Source organism: Pipra filicauda, unplaced genomic scaffold (assembly GCF_003945595.2).
Source record: "Pipra filicauda isolate LSUMZ 115617 unplaced genomic scaffold, ASM394559v2 scaffold59_size3379749_pilon, whole genome shotgun sequence".
In the NCBI taxonomy this organism is placed as follows: domain Eukaryota; kingdom Metazoa; phylum Chordata; class Aves; order Passeriformes; family Pipridae; genus Pipra; species Pipra filicauda.
In genome coordinates, this window is record NW_024104753.1 from 2,153,342 (window position 1) to 2,167,314 (window position 13,973).

General features: G+C 37.2%; 1 protein-coding gene across 14 annotated transcripts in view; it reads right to left on the bottom strand.

Annotated features, from left to right (window-relative positions):
• ROBO2 (roundabout guidance receptor 2) overlaps positions 1 to 13,973 on the bottom strand; it is a 1,069,237-nt gene that overhangs the window by 495,588 nt on the left and 559,676 nt on the right. The gene's annotated exons all lie outside the window — the stretch shown is intronic.

The following is a 13,973-nucleotide window of genomic DNA, read 5'->3' on the forward strand; positions in this document are numbered from 1 at the left end:
ACCTGTTTTCTTCCACTTCTTCCATTAGAGAAGTTGACTTCCTTATTTTTAATGATTAAATTTTGGTGTTCAATTGTGCCTCATTTCTTTGGGTTAAACTCACCAATGAGAGATGCAAGAGCAACTATAGAATAAAACCAGATCTGTGGCCATAAAGAATTTAACTAACTTAGGAAATGTGAAGACTAACCTTCTTTTTCCTCACATACTGTCTTTTTTGGGGTTTGGTTTGTGGGTTTTGGGTTTGGTTTTTTCGTTTGTTCGGTACTTTTTTGTTGATTTTTGTGTGTTTCTATTGGGGGTGGTCGGTTTACTGGTTTTTTTAGTTCATTCTTCACAATCCCTAGAGGTTTGGATTCATAAAGGATGAGACCACAAAAGATAATCAGGGACCCACAGCCTCTAAAAGTAAAGGAAAGAACCAGAGGAAAAGCTGGACTAGAAACATATTTCTTGCATGCGTCAGGATATAGCAGCTTTCATGTACAGTTCATAGTCCATATACTTTCTTATGCCAACATCAAAAGGGTCATTTCTGATTCAAAGAACACTGAGGTAAAGTCTAAAGAACAAAGTTTCCAAGCAGTTAACTCCTGCTGCATAGGCATCAGCAAAAAAAAAAAAAAAAGGAAAAAGGAATAAAAGAAAAAATACAGATAAAGTATTCTTAATGCATCCAGGGTCAAAAGGAAGTACTTATTCACATAACACATAATTAAATTGTGGAACTCATGGCCACAGGATGTTGCGAAGGCCAAAAGGATAAATGAGTTAAAAAAATAATTAGGCAAATGATTAGAAAAAAAAAAATCCATTAAGGGCCATTAAGCACAAAGATGTGCATGCAGCCTCTGGCTCAGAAAATCTCAGTGCCACACACTGTCTGAAAATGGGAGAATAAACTAAGAAAATGCTCTATGTTTAGGCTTTTATGAAACTCTTTTCCTAAGCACTTTACTGACTACTCCCCAAGGAGGGTAGTGACTATATAACTTAACCAGTACAGCTGTTCTCATATTGTTATGCACTAGCTTGATATGTGTATAGTCTAAATAACTGCAGTGGCAAAAAAAGTTCTCTCTTATACGCTAAATTTTTAGTACCAGAAAAATATTAACTTTTTTATTATTTTACAGGATGAGACTTGTGACTTATTGTCAAGGAGATTACCTTGCAATTGGCATTTAAGAATATTAAAAAAATATGTTGTTTGTATAGACAGGGAAGAAGTTATTTGCACCATGATACAGCTGTTGCTACAAAATTAGATATTCTGCACTGAACATAATTCGTAGTTTCTGTCAAAATGACAACGAGAAGCCAGTGTAGCAGATTTCTGCTATAGATGTATGCTCTTTATATATGTGTGTGTATGTCTGTGTGTGCAGAGACAGAAAGGGATTTATATGCATATAATAAACACATCAGTCTTCACAATAATATACTAGAACAGCTCCTCCTGCCACTCTTCGGAATGATAGAATTTTTTTAGCATCCTACAATCCTACTGCATATTAATTGAGTATGTAAATGTCAGTGGCCAGATTGTTGAGGTGTATTTATTTAGATGGCAATTAATTCCCTATGATCCATTTCTACTCTGAAAAGCCAAATCTATGAGGTTTTGTGTGCTCTTTTGTTTTGAGCCAAGGAGGTAAGCACCAGGAAAGGATTCTGGGTACTCGGCCTATTCAGTTTTCTTCTCAGCATCTTTTACTGGGTACTTTCAAAGGCAGAACAGTGCCTGTGTAATCTAACCTGATATTACTGTCCTTCCATTATCCATTCAGTGCAGATTTACATGTCTTACTACCCACCACGCATCTACATTAATGTAACCATTCCTCCTCGCTCACAGTCCTCCCGATCACAGAGGTTCCATTTGCTCTTCTATTATTAAAATTTTAGTCTGTGGTTCAGTGGATATCCAGGTTGGAGCCCCATTTTGCAATGCACTATGAAATCATGGCTGCTCCCTGAGAGTGCTTACATTTGACAAAATGTGACAGATGGATCAGGCAGGCATATGAGATGAGAAGCTGGTAGTGAAAAAGGCTAATGGAGTGTCTACAGTTGTTAAATGAACCAAATACTGTGCTTTGAACTTCAATGGCAGCATATAAGCAAACCTGAATATTTTAAAAACAAGGAACTTAGTCAAGTGCTGCACCATACCAACCTGCTTAACACCATTTGGGTTTCTTTGTTCAGTAGTGCTTGGGAAGGACTTAAGCTGGGTGGAACATTTTAGGTCCTTCACTTTCTACTGGAAAAAAAATCTACATAAAAAGAAAATAGTGCTACACCAAAGGTACAACAGTGTTTCTACCCAGATCAGCCACAAAACCTTTGGTGCAATTATGCCTGGATCAAGTCTAAGAAAGGATGAATTCCTTCTGGACTGAAAAGCTGCATCACAAATTCAAAACCCAACCCTGCAGTTTGCAGTGAATGCCAGTACCACTCCTGCATGGGGATAGCTTGTGCATTGCTATGGATTTTTTGTATTAGACACTAAATCTGTAGTAATTTGGCTAGCCTTTTCAGCAGTTACTGATTACCATTAAAAAAACACAAACAATTCAAAACACTAAGAAGCACAGGGACTTGTTCTTCTCCCAACTTAGATTTTGTGCCTGTAACTTACTGTTGAATGATGAACATACTCCGAGTGTGGGAACGGAGATGTCATGTTTTCAATTACTTTCATATAAATTGTTACATTCAATTAATCCTGATTTGTGGCACCAAAGATACAAGGAAATGATATTAAATAATTTATTGTTGGTTGCCTTTTCTTTTTTTTTACAGCTCAGTAAGACTAGAGATGTAGTTGTAATCACAGCTGCTGGCCTATTTAACAATCCAACTCAAAGGGAGGATGGAGATGCACTAACTTTGCTCTATTCTTTTAAGATCCTGTTAATCTGAGAATGCTCAGTGCCTCTCAGCAGATCGCTTTTAGCTATGTTACTCTTGGTTAGGAGAAAGGTATGAATTTAGTAGGACAAACACTACTGGAATGCTGTTATTATGCACTCCTATCATACAAACTCTGCTTTGCAGAGATGTGCTTTCATCAGCTGTCAGCAGTGTGACAGCTCCTGTTACCCACACTGGGGAGGACTTCTTTTTTCTTGGTCCAGCTGCAGAGTGGATTTTCTCAAATCACTCTGCAGGGCCAGTTCATAAGGGAAGTGTTTTTCTGTGTGGGTAAACTAAGAAGAGAGCAGATACTCCATTTAAAAAAGGGTCCATGTTTGGCTACACTTAGCTATGCTTAGCATTAAGGTGAAGTGAGAGCTAGTGGTGTCCGAAAGGGGGAATCCCTTCGGACTCCTCTCTGCCTCTCCCCAGTTTGCTCACATATCCCATAGGTCCCTAGATCCACTGCCTCCCCTTCTCAGTCACAGCTGCCTATAAAACTGGCCTGGCTGCCGTGTGAAAGCTGACCATCAGTTTTTGGCATGACTGGGAATTGCTGCTGAGATGGTCTCACTCACAGCAACATCTGTAATGGCTACAGAGAGAAGGTCTATTTGTTTTTAACCTGTTAACATCTAGGGAGCTGAAGCACAGATGTCTTTCAAAGTACCTGCTTAGCTGAAATTACCAAAGAAAACAGTTTTGAAAAACAATGGAATTTAATCATAAAATTCCTTTAATGAATTGTCCATGGAGAAAAGGTCTGCCTTATATTTCTTCTTCATTATCTTATTGAATATGAAGAAATAATTTCCCACATAATTAATTTCTAGCATTGAAAGTATTCAACTGAAATACAACATTTTGCAAAGATTGTGTGTGTGTGTGTATATATATATATATATATGACAAAAGAATAATCTGTTAAAAATTTTCAAACCAGTACTCAAGGTTCAAAAATCTTAAATACCTGAACGGGGTATCTCTCATTCCATTAACAGATATTAATTGTTTATCAAAAGGGTTGGTATACAAGATAACCAAAATAGCAGACAAGCTTTCTACTACAGAAACATAGAACCTTACAAAATTAACACAATTTTCATAAGAAGAAAAATAATTAAAAGATACTGAAACATTTTCAGTTGGCCTACAGCCATGCAAAGTTGCTAAAAAAATCTTGGAAGAAAACCAGTTCCAAAAAGAATCAGAACTAAATACAAATCTAAGCTTACTGAGTGTAACAACATCTCAGTAACACAAGTAATTCTCTTTTGATCTCTGCTTCAAAAATTTTATTCATTTTACCCCAGTACTGGCATCTAGTATGCACATACTATTTCTTGACTTTTGAGGCTTTCAGAACTTGAATTTTGCAGTCTTTCTCTTAATTAAAGCTCATTAAAACCTAGTTTAAATACCATATGAGGGACTGTTTCTTTGAAAAAGGTATTTTGTGTACAGACCTTTGAATTTTCATTTTAATATTTTTTTAGTTGCTCAGTCCTATCTTTGAGTGCCCCAAAAAGTTTTTAAGCATATTGCTTTTCTGTTTGGTTTTGGTCTAATAAAAATCTAGGGCAAAATATGGTTGTGTTGCCTCTAGTGGAACCATTCACCTCAGATCTGAAAGCAGAGAAATTGCAGGCAGACAGAGCATGCTCAAATAAAAAAGTAATATAGTTTGTAATTTCATTAATTCCCTTGAGGATAGAGCACTTCAATGACCTAGATAGACTAAGAAATGGAGGTCTAAAATATTTTATTGATTTACTTGTATTTATAGATCAATCGTACACAAAGTTCTTTGTCCAGTGACTGCTTGGCTGAAACAAATAAATGTTGTTTTTTTTTAGAATTTGGTGCCCATCTTCATATTTAATTTAATACACATTTAATTCATTAGTATCTCTTAAAATATTTTTTGATTTGTAGATACAATATTTTTTGATTTGTGGATTTTAGAAATGGAGCAGATCTAAAAAAAAAATTTACAAAGGTCGTTTATGGTATTAGCAGTCATGAAGGAGATGTATTCTAACCTTATAATTAAAGTAAAAGTTCTGTTCTGCCTTTCTTTTTAAATAAAGATTTTTTTTAATAAAGATTTTTTTTAAATAAAAGAAAGAGAAAAACTCCTTACTATTAGAGCAAAATTCTATCAAAATTAATAGATATGCCACCTTACTTCAACTATCATTTTATGGGACAGAACAATTCTACACCTCTAATGGTCTGAGAAAAGAAGAGGACTATATTTACAGAAATATGAAGTGACATTCTGGCATATGTGGTTTCTACTCTCTGTAGCAGCATAACAGGTGAAAATAAATCGAGGATATATCAGTTTCTGCAAAAGAAGACCAAAGCAAAATCCAGATTTAAATCTGAGACATTTTAGGTATGTTAATGCAGGAATGTAGGTGACTAAGGAGTGTTTGGTTCAAGTATGTGCTAACCATGGAAGGTTCTAACTCAGATTTTGTAGTGCAATATATATGGATTCATGTGCTTCATCTAAAGTGGAAGAGGTAAAGAAAGTGTAAAGAGGTAGAAGGCTGTCCTAACACACTGACTTCATTCAAGAACTGGGGAAAACAAGCAGCATGTTTCAAATCAGCACAGTGTAACAGAAACCAGTTGTGAAATACACAGGTGTATGAGACTCTACTGTCTCATTATTTCATTTCTAAGATTCAATTCCCATTATACTTAGGATTTGTACTCTCTGCATACTCTAGCTCTTATTGGGTTTTATGGAAATTTTAAGCATCCAGGAATGCAGGGTCAAACTTTCAACTTCAAATGAACCCTTGTAATAAAACTCTTTGTAATTTCTAATTTGCATCAATACAAACCAAAAATTTTTGGTTTGGATATCTTTGTGTGTGCACTTGTATCATTGATAGGGAGAACATAATCACAGACCACCAACTATTCCTTGGGATTCCAGCTTTTCTGTACATCAAAAATAAACCACACCATGAAAATCTCAAAACTCAAGCAAAGCCAAGGACTTGATTTGTGGTTTTCTCATAAATCAGAAGTAGAGTACAGGTTCATAAATCTTTTGGGAAATTTGGGCCAAGTTTTGAGTGAATTTTGGAAAATTACAGTTTTTAATGGAAACTTCACGCAAATAAGCCTTTTGACATTTTCATTTTTGGAAACTGTTAAAATGTTGAAATAAAATTCAAGGAACTCATAATAAAATAAAAGACTTACTGAACATCTTAAATTAATTTTCATATATATATTTATATACACACACTTGGCAGATATTTGGCAGTGAAATGTTTAGAAGATTGGGGTTTTTTTCAGTACAAAGACTGAGAATAATGTTTGGGAAAGAAAGAAAAGCATTGAGGGTGTTTTCATAAATAATTAAATTATTGTAGTGGGATGGGAGTAGACTATTATTAAAAATAATTTTGGACATTTTCAATACGGTTCTATGGACTAAGAGTTTTCCTAAGGGGACTAGAGAATACATTCTTGTATCTGAACCTATATGTGACTCTCTTTAGTCACAAAAAGAATTAGGTTTCAGAGTTTTTATAGACTTAGCTGGGGACAAAATTTAAAACCATCAAACCTAGAGTGATGCACTTCCATTCAAGTAGAGAAACAACTTGGGCATGGGCCTTTCACCCCCAGGAGATGTTGTGTTTGTCTTTATATTTTTCTCTCAATGTTTTACAGGGAAACTTCCTCAATTAAAATTTCTTGCATCTTATAGGATCCTGTTACAACAAAAAGGGTGACAATATAATCACTGAAAAGATTTTATGTAGCTTGACAGTGCTGTGCAATAAGTAATGGTAGGACACTTTTGGTCACTAAAACATAAATTCCATCTTCAAGTACTTATTATTTAAAAAAAATCTTTCAGACTTCGTCTAATACGTTTGCAATTTAAAACCTCAAGAATGATAAATCTTTAAAACAAACAAAAAAAAAAAAGCAAAGCTGATTTCCTACCTATAAAACCCAAACAACTAGAAATAAAAAAACCCTCAAAACAGATCCTGCACCCCAAAACACTTCAGAGGAATGTTTTCCAGTAATGGTGCTGATACACGTGCTCTCTCTTAGATAAATGCTCCACAGTAGATAATAAGAGCTTCATGTGTACTTTAACAGAGAATAGTCATGGATTTCTTCATTTTTTATGCCATTTTCCCCCCCAAAAAGCTATTTCCTTTGCCAGTCATTCGTCCTTGTCTTGTATCTCCTTATATTAGATGATTATATATGTACCTGGGCCTGAATATGTTGTTTGTTTTCACTCTATGCAGCTCACACAAAGAGTGGCACTGCTGATACTCAATGAACCAGCCACTACATTTGTCCTCCACAATGAGCCCGAGATCAATAACTAATTTTGAAAACTGATTAGTTTGCAGCAGGGAAGTAGACACAGTCCGAATCTCGCCAGAGGATATAATCAGCCAGTAAATAGCAATATTAGTGCTGTAGGTAATAGGTTGGGAACAGCAGAGGAAAGGAGTCTGGCCCAACTCTCTAAAATAGAGGTCTCGACATGAAAGCCAATTCAAACTCTCTTTTTTTAAGTCACATGACTCGTAAACTGAACTTAATATATTATTTTTTGTGTGTGTTGGAATAAAGCTTATTTTTATCACATTCCCTGCTTGGAAACTAAAGAGTGTTTGTAATGCATCCTAATTAAGTTGCAAGTGCAGCCTTGGGTGATTATTAAAGAGCTACAGACATTTTTACAGATCTTTGCTGGTTGTGAACTCCAGATGTTTCCAACATGAAAAATGTTATGTTCTAACAGTTAATGTTGTATCACCAGCCATTCAGAAGATGTATCTTCTTATTATAGCTGGAATGTTGCTATGGTGATAATTGTAAAACTGTGACCTAGGAGGAAGAAAACAAATGTATTTGGCACAAAAGAGGGTAGGTAGTGTATCAATTAAGTCAATGAATGGGAAGATAACAAAAAGGTAGTGGGAAATTATAAAATTATGCACCAATCTTGGATACCGTATGATATACCATATAATTAGCACTTTCTTTTGTTTTCATGTGGAATGCATCATCACTTAGCCTTGTGGACAGACAGAACCCTGTCCAAATTTGTGATGCTTTTTCTTTTCCACAAAGCCCATAGTTAAAAAGCATATCTATGCAAGGGTTGCTCACATGGTTTTATATGATTAATGCTTTGTATTTTGTGTTCTGGTACTGAAGACTGAAGACAATCGTGACAGCAGATAAAATTAACTATAGGTTTTGAACTATCAAACCCTAATGAACTTAAAGGATCAGAACAGAAATAGATGTCATGCAAGTCTGGCCATGGATTATTTGGGGAACAGTCATGGGATCACCACAATTCTGAATTTCTACTGAGTCTGGGAGCAGAAAATCGGCTCAAAGGGAGTCACAGAGTCCCTGGGGCTCGAACCACTGAAGGACTCGAGTTCTCTGCCACCTCTGCTGGCAGGCTGCTCCTCACCTTGAGCTAGTTTTTCTCTCTGCCTGCTCAACCATTTCATCATTTGTTCGATGGGATCTCTTTTTATAAAGAGCTTTTTCAGACCGATGGATGAAGCACGCTGATAATTTCTAAGCTTGTAAGCAGACGCATATGCGAAAAAACAGTGACTCCCATTATGAGGGTAATGATCAAATATCCCATCTTAAGTCAGCTACTATTGTGGCTGCAAACTGCAAATGGTTTCCAGCTCCCAGGCGAAGAAAATTTCTGGTATGTGCTAAAGACATCACCATTATCATTCATCCCAATCAGCTTGATTAGACTGAAAACAAACAACAGGAAACCACACAGCAGCCCTGTTTCAGGAGTCCTCCTCACTGGAAAAGAGAGTGAAGCCCTGCCACTTGCTCTTAAATGTATATTCTCCATAGTTCATTCCTACATATCAGGAAAGGAAGGAAACAGTGTAGATTACATTTCTTATTAAATTTATGTGTTACAACAGCGCGCAATGTGCTTGGAAATAAATCACACAACAAAGGACAAAATTACAGAAAGAACTGGCACACTGTAAATCCCTTGATGTTTTCAGATGGAAATGGAATGCCTTTCTGCAAGTTATGCATCAGTCAAAGCACTATTGAGATAAAGGCTTGCAAGTGATATTTTCAAGCCATATTAGTCGCCCTGTAGCTCTGCACTTCACTCAGACTGGATAGTAGCCAACAAGCATGGCTTGAAATCTGTTAGCTTATGTCTTGAGGGATTTTTTCCAGCTGTATTAAAGAATTAAGACTGAGCTCCCCAACTCTCACTGCACTGCCTGCATGCTGATCCAGGGCAGGAAAAGAAACAGAGGCATGGTGAGGTAAAGGGATTAATCCAAGGTCAGATTGAGAGTTAAATGTAGGATTTAGGTGTAGATGTTTGCTGTTTGACTATGTTGAAGTCAGAGAAAACAGTGAAGCCCTTTTATTTTAACTTCAAAGAAATACAACTGTTTTGCACATGGAAGTGCAACAGCATGCTACTGGGGAAGGTTTTACATCAAGGCAAACCACAAATATGACTCAGACCAGAAAAATCTCACGTTAAACTTATCCTAAACTTTGTTTCTCCACACACATATACCTGGTTAAAAAGACAGACTGAAGAATTAAAAAAAAAAAATCTAGGAAAGAAATAGAAAACATCAGCTGAAAAGGTAAAAATAAACAGAAAGAAATCAAGCATAGCTGGAACAAACAGAGGCTTACAGTGCCTAACAATTTGAATAAGATTGTAGTTTTTCCTTTTCATACATTTTTTGTCTCCTTCTTACTAGCTGAGCCACTGCTAGTGACAGGCACGAAGAGAAACTGCATGAGGGAGACAAAGGTCAAGATAATGGTATTACTGTGCCAGTGCAAAGAATGCTTGACTAGATGGCAAAAACTAAAGGTCATTTATAAGTGTGTTTTTCATTTTCTCAATGGAAAAGCTAAAGAAATGTAAGGAATCTGCTAGAAACAAAAGCCAAGAAGATTAGTTTGATTTGTTTCATGATAACGAAGAATTACCCAAGAATATTCTTGCTTAGGTATATTAGGTCAAAATATTCCAGTGTTTTAAAAACAAAACAGCTACACAATACTATATATAGTATATATATAGTATGTATACTATATATATAGTATATATATAGTTCAATATATAGTCAAAACCACTTGCCTTGTCCCTCTAGATCTCTCACTGTGATCCCTCTCCTCTTCACCCTCCACAGCTGTGACTGAAGGCATCTTGAACAGTCTTTCCACCTGCACTCACTGATCAACCCTTTCCTTCTGCACCTGGGTCTTCTGAGAGGGTAGAGGTGAAATAACTCTTATATGTGTAACTAGCAAGAGACAAAAACTCACAGAATACAGAATTCAACAGATAAATGACAAAAAAATTAAAGTGAGCAACAACCTGCCAGTAAAGTTCCAGTAGACACATGACTCATGACAGGTAAAATATGCCAGAATGTAATGGATGCTTCCTTTGGGTGGTGTTCTTTAGGTGAAAATGCTATGGAAAAGAAGCATATTACCATTTTCAAATTTCATTCTATGATAAACCCTTCTTAATATTCCTTCTGACATCCATAAAATCCCAATCAGGCCATCAGGTATACCTTTTATAGATGTATCAGTTATAGTTTATATAGACTCCAAAAGGAAAAAAAAAAACCAAAACCAACTAACCAACCAAACAAAAAAAACCAATAAAATAATGCATAACCAGGACAGTGCAGTAAAACTCTGGGGTTTGTGGAGGCAGTGGTGGTGAGGACTTGCTGTAAGCCCATATCCCAACCTTACTAGGTTTTGTGATGTTCAAAACCAGCACTGTTCTAGCTCTGCCTGAGGAGAAATGAGTGTTTTAACAGCTAACAGAACAAAAAATAAAATGAAAGAGACTAGACAGCTAAAAAAAAAAAAGACAATAATTAACTGTTTAAAAAAAGACTGATTGCATTTTCCTGTTAATTTTCCTGAAATTTTTGTAATTTCCTTATCATGGAGTAGGTAAATGTACCACTGTGGTGCTATAGCCAGCGGTGCTGGGATGTCTATGCGTTGTTTCACATTGTCCACACTGAGGAAGTATCTTCTCTGTCATACAAGAGAGCTCCATTAAAATAATTTCTACAGTTGCAATAAAGGCATTCAGATCGAATGACTCTACTGCTGTAAAGTTTTGTCCCTCGGCACAGGGTTCATGTAAGGAAATTCAGCCTCCCAGCCTCTCAAGCCTATTCACCCCTTTTCTGGTCTGGCATATCCCTTTCTTCCTCTTTTCCTTCCAGTGTCTCTGGGTATTTACTATCTATGACAAAATGACAGTTCAATCAATATTTGGGTCACAGATTTGCTTCTCAGGCCCCTTCAAGTCACTGGCTGTGACTCAGCAATAGGGGTTTTTTTAGTAAAGGAATGTTCCTTGGGAGACTTAAGCCCAGAATCATGGCAAAACTGAGCTCCTCAGGGTGAGTTTTAGTCCAGCAGACCCTAGAGCATTTGCATGCAGGAGGCAAAAGTACTTGAGAATAAGAACCCACACAGCCTACAGGGACTGATGCTCTGCAGTGTGTACACAGCAAGCAGCAAAAACGTGCCTCAGTGCATGGAAAACTCAGTGAGACTCTTGAAAAGAAATTATTTATGTCATGAATAGGGTGAAACAGAGCAGGAAGAAGGGCAGAGAATCAGAATAAAACAGGGAATAAGGAGAACAAAGGCAGAGAGAGAAAAAGGAGGAGAGGAATGGGAGACAAAAAGAACTGTCAGGCACACAAACTTGCTGAGTATAAGAGGAAGAATGAGAAAATCTTGTGCTGAGGGTAAAACAAAATATAAAAGCAAAAAGTGATGCTTAAACATACAGTAATCTCCTTTTATCCGGTAGGTAGGAAGCAGCCAATTAAGGTACACTGAAATATTTTACCTATTTTACACTTGAGAAAGCAGGAACAATGGGCTTATATAACTTGTCCAGGTCATATATTGAGTCAGCAATGAGCCAGATATGGTTCTCTGACCTACCTCCATGCAATACTTCTTCTCCAGGGGAAAAAAAGGACACGTTTTCCCTCCAACTTTTTCACTCTATGCCGCACTTAGGGGCCCGTGAGGAACCATAAATCTCAGCAGTTCCACATTTAAAGTTTGCATTCAAGGAGATTAAAACAGTTTTCAAATAAAGCAACTGCCCTCGGTTCCACAGTCAGGAAAGCCCCAGCACATCTCACTTTTCCTGTGGTTTGGCTTTCAGTGCTCGCTGCTTCGGGTCGGCCATCCCAGAACCGGTGCGAGGGGTGGAGAGAACACATTTCCCAGCGTTACCTTTGGAACCAGCTCTGTGCAGCACAAAACTTTGGTGATTACTGGAGGCCAACATAGTATCAAAGGCCCAACAAACACACAAATTAGCTTCCTCTCCAGGTCCATCCACTCATTCTTTGATTTTTATCAGTTAATTAAATGGCTTGTCAGAAGAGTGTAACGTAGTCAATCCGCATATGTGCTATGTGCTACGTACTGTCAGGAATTACTGATGCACGGTCTTGGCAGGAATGACAGTTATTATTAAACATCAGCTGGCAGAGGCAAATTGCAACAATTTTAGTCAACTAGTAATGACCTGTAAAATTGGCAAAAACTGTAGGAGGAAAACAATCTGCCGCCAGCACACAAATTAAAATAGAGAGTTACAATCCAATGGAATACTGGGTTGCATTTCCTGAAGAACTCAGTGGAGAAACAAAACCTTGGAATTGTTGACAGAGAACACACATGAGGTCTATGATATATGGCATATGATATGTGGTGTAGCAATCCTTACTACCTGGAAAGTGAAGGCAGACTTTGCAACTAGGACTTGTAAATGAGCTAAATGTCAGTACGAGCGAGTTCTTTAAGATGTCACGTTACATCCTTTACACAGAACAGACTGACCACAACAAAGGAGCAATCCTGTATTTGACCTTCTAGCCCCCAAATGTCAATGTCTTACAGAAAACTCAGATTCCATCTGACAGAACTGGGTGACCCTGACCCAGAGGAATAAGAGATTCTGGATTAGGAAGGCGTGTGAATATAGACTTTTTGCTTTCTTTGAGAGCTTACAAACGACTGAAGGAGAAAATAAGTAGTTTTCTGAAGCTGCACAGGCAGATTCTCTCACTTGTTAAGGCTGCTTCACGTTAATGTCAGTGAGCAGGACACCCTGTGCAAAAGGATTCTGTGGTTTCCTTAAGTTTTCCATAATGGCTTTTCCTGCCAGTGAAACCAGATCCTGCACTGTTTGGTCTTGAGTGAATTATTTGACCATGATTTGTGTGCAACGCTAAACATAGACTGAACTACACATTGGAAATTTGGATGACCCAGGGATTTAGTCAGTGGACTAGGCTTATTTGATATTTTGGCATGCAGCAGGAATGCATATGTTCTGTTGGGCATTGCAAAGGTATGAATAAATTTTACTTTTGTAAAGTTAAACTTTTGTACGTTACAACTGCGTAAGTGTGTCCCAGTCCTGGGTCAAAAGTTGAGCCTAAATGTCCCAAGACTACCAGCATAGTTTATTACAGTGTCTGAGGTGATGAGGGACTCAAACAACAAAAGAATATCAATAGATTGGTAGAGTCCTCTTACAAGCTATATTTTTTTTTTCAAATAAAAAAACTACATCCTGCACTGTTATAGACTGTTCCTTGCTCCCTTTTTTCAGACTTTATCAGTTTTTTGGTAAAGCCAGGAAGCTTGCTGCTCTCTGACAGGCAAGGCAGTAAGTAATAGAATAAAGGACAAAATGATTGACGTTTCTAACTGTAAACACAGATGTTTTCATGCTAGAGAGTGGTGGTTCTTGCTGGAGGTGCTGATAAAGCTTCTGCCACATACAGTGATGAGTGGTGTGCAATGTCAACTTGAGATAAGGAGGTTACAACACTGTGCAAAGGATCCCCTGAATATGGATCCTGTGGCACCAAAGCAGCATTTAACAGTACAGACCTTGCTGACTTCCTGGAGAATTTCTGACTAAATAG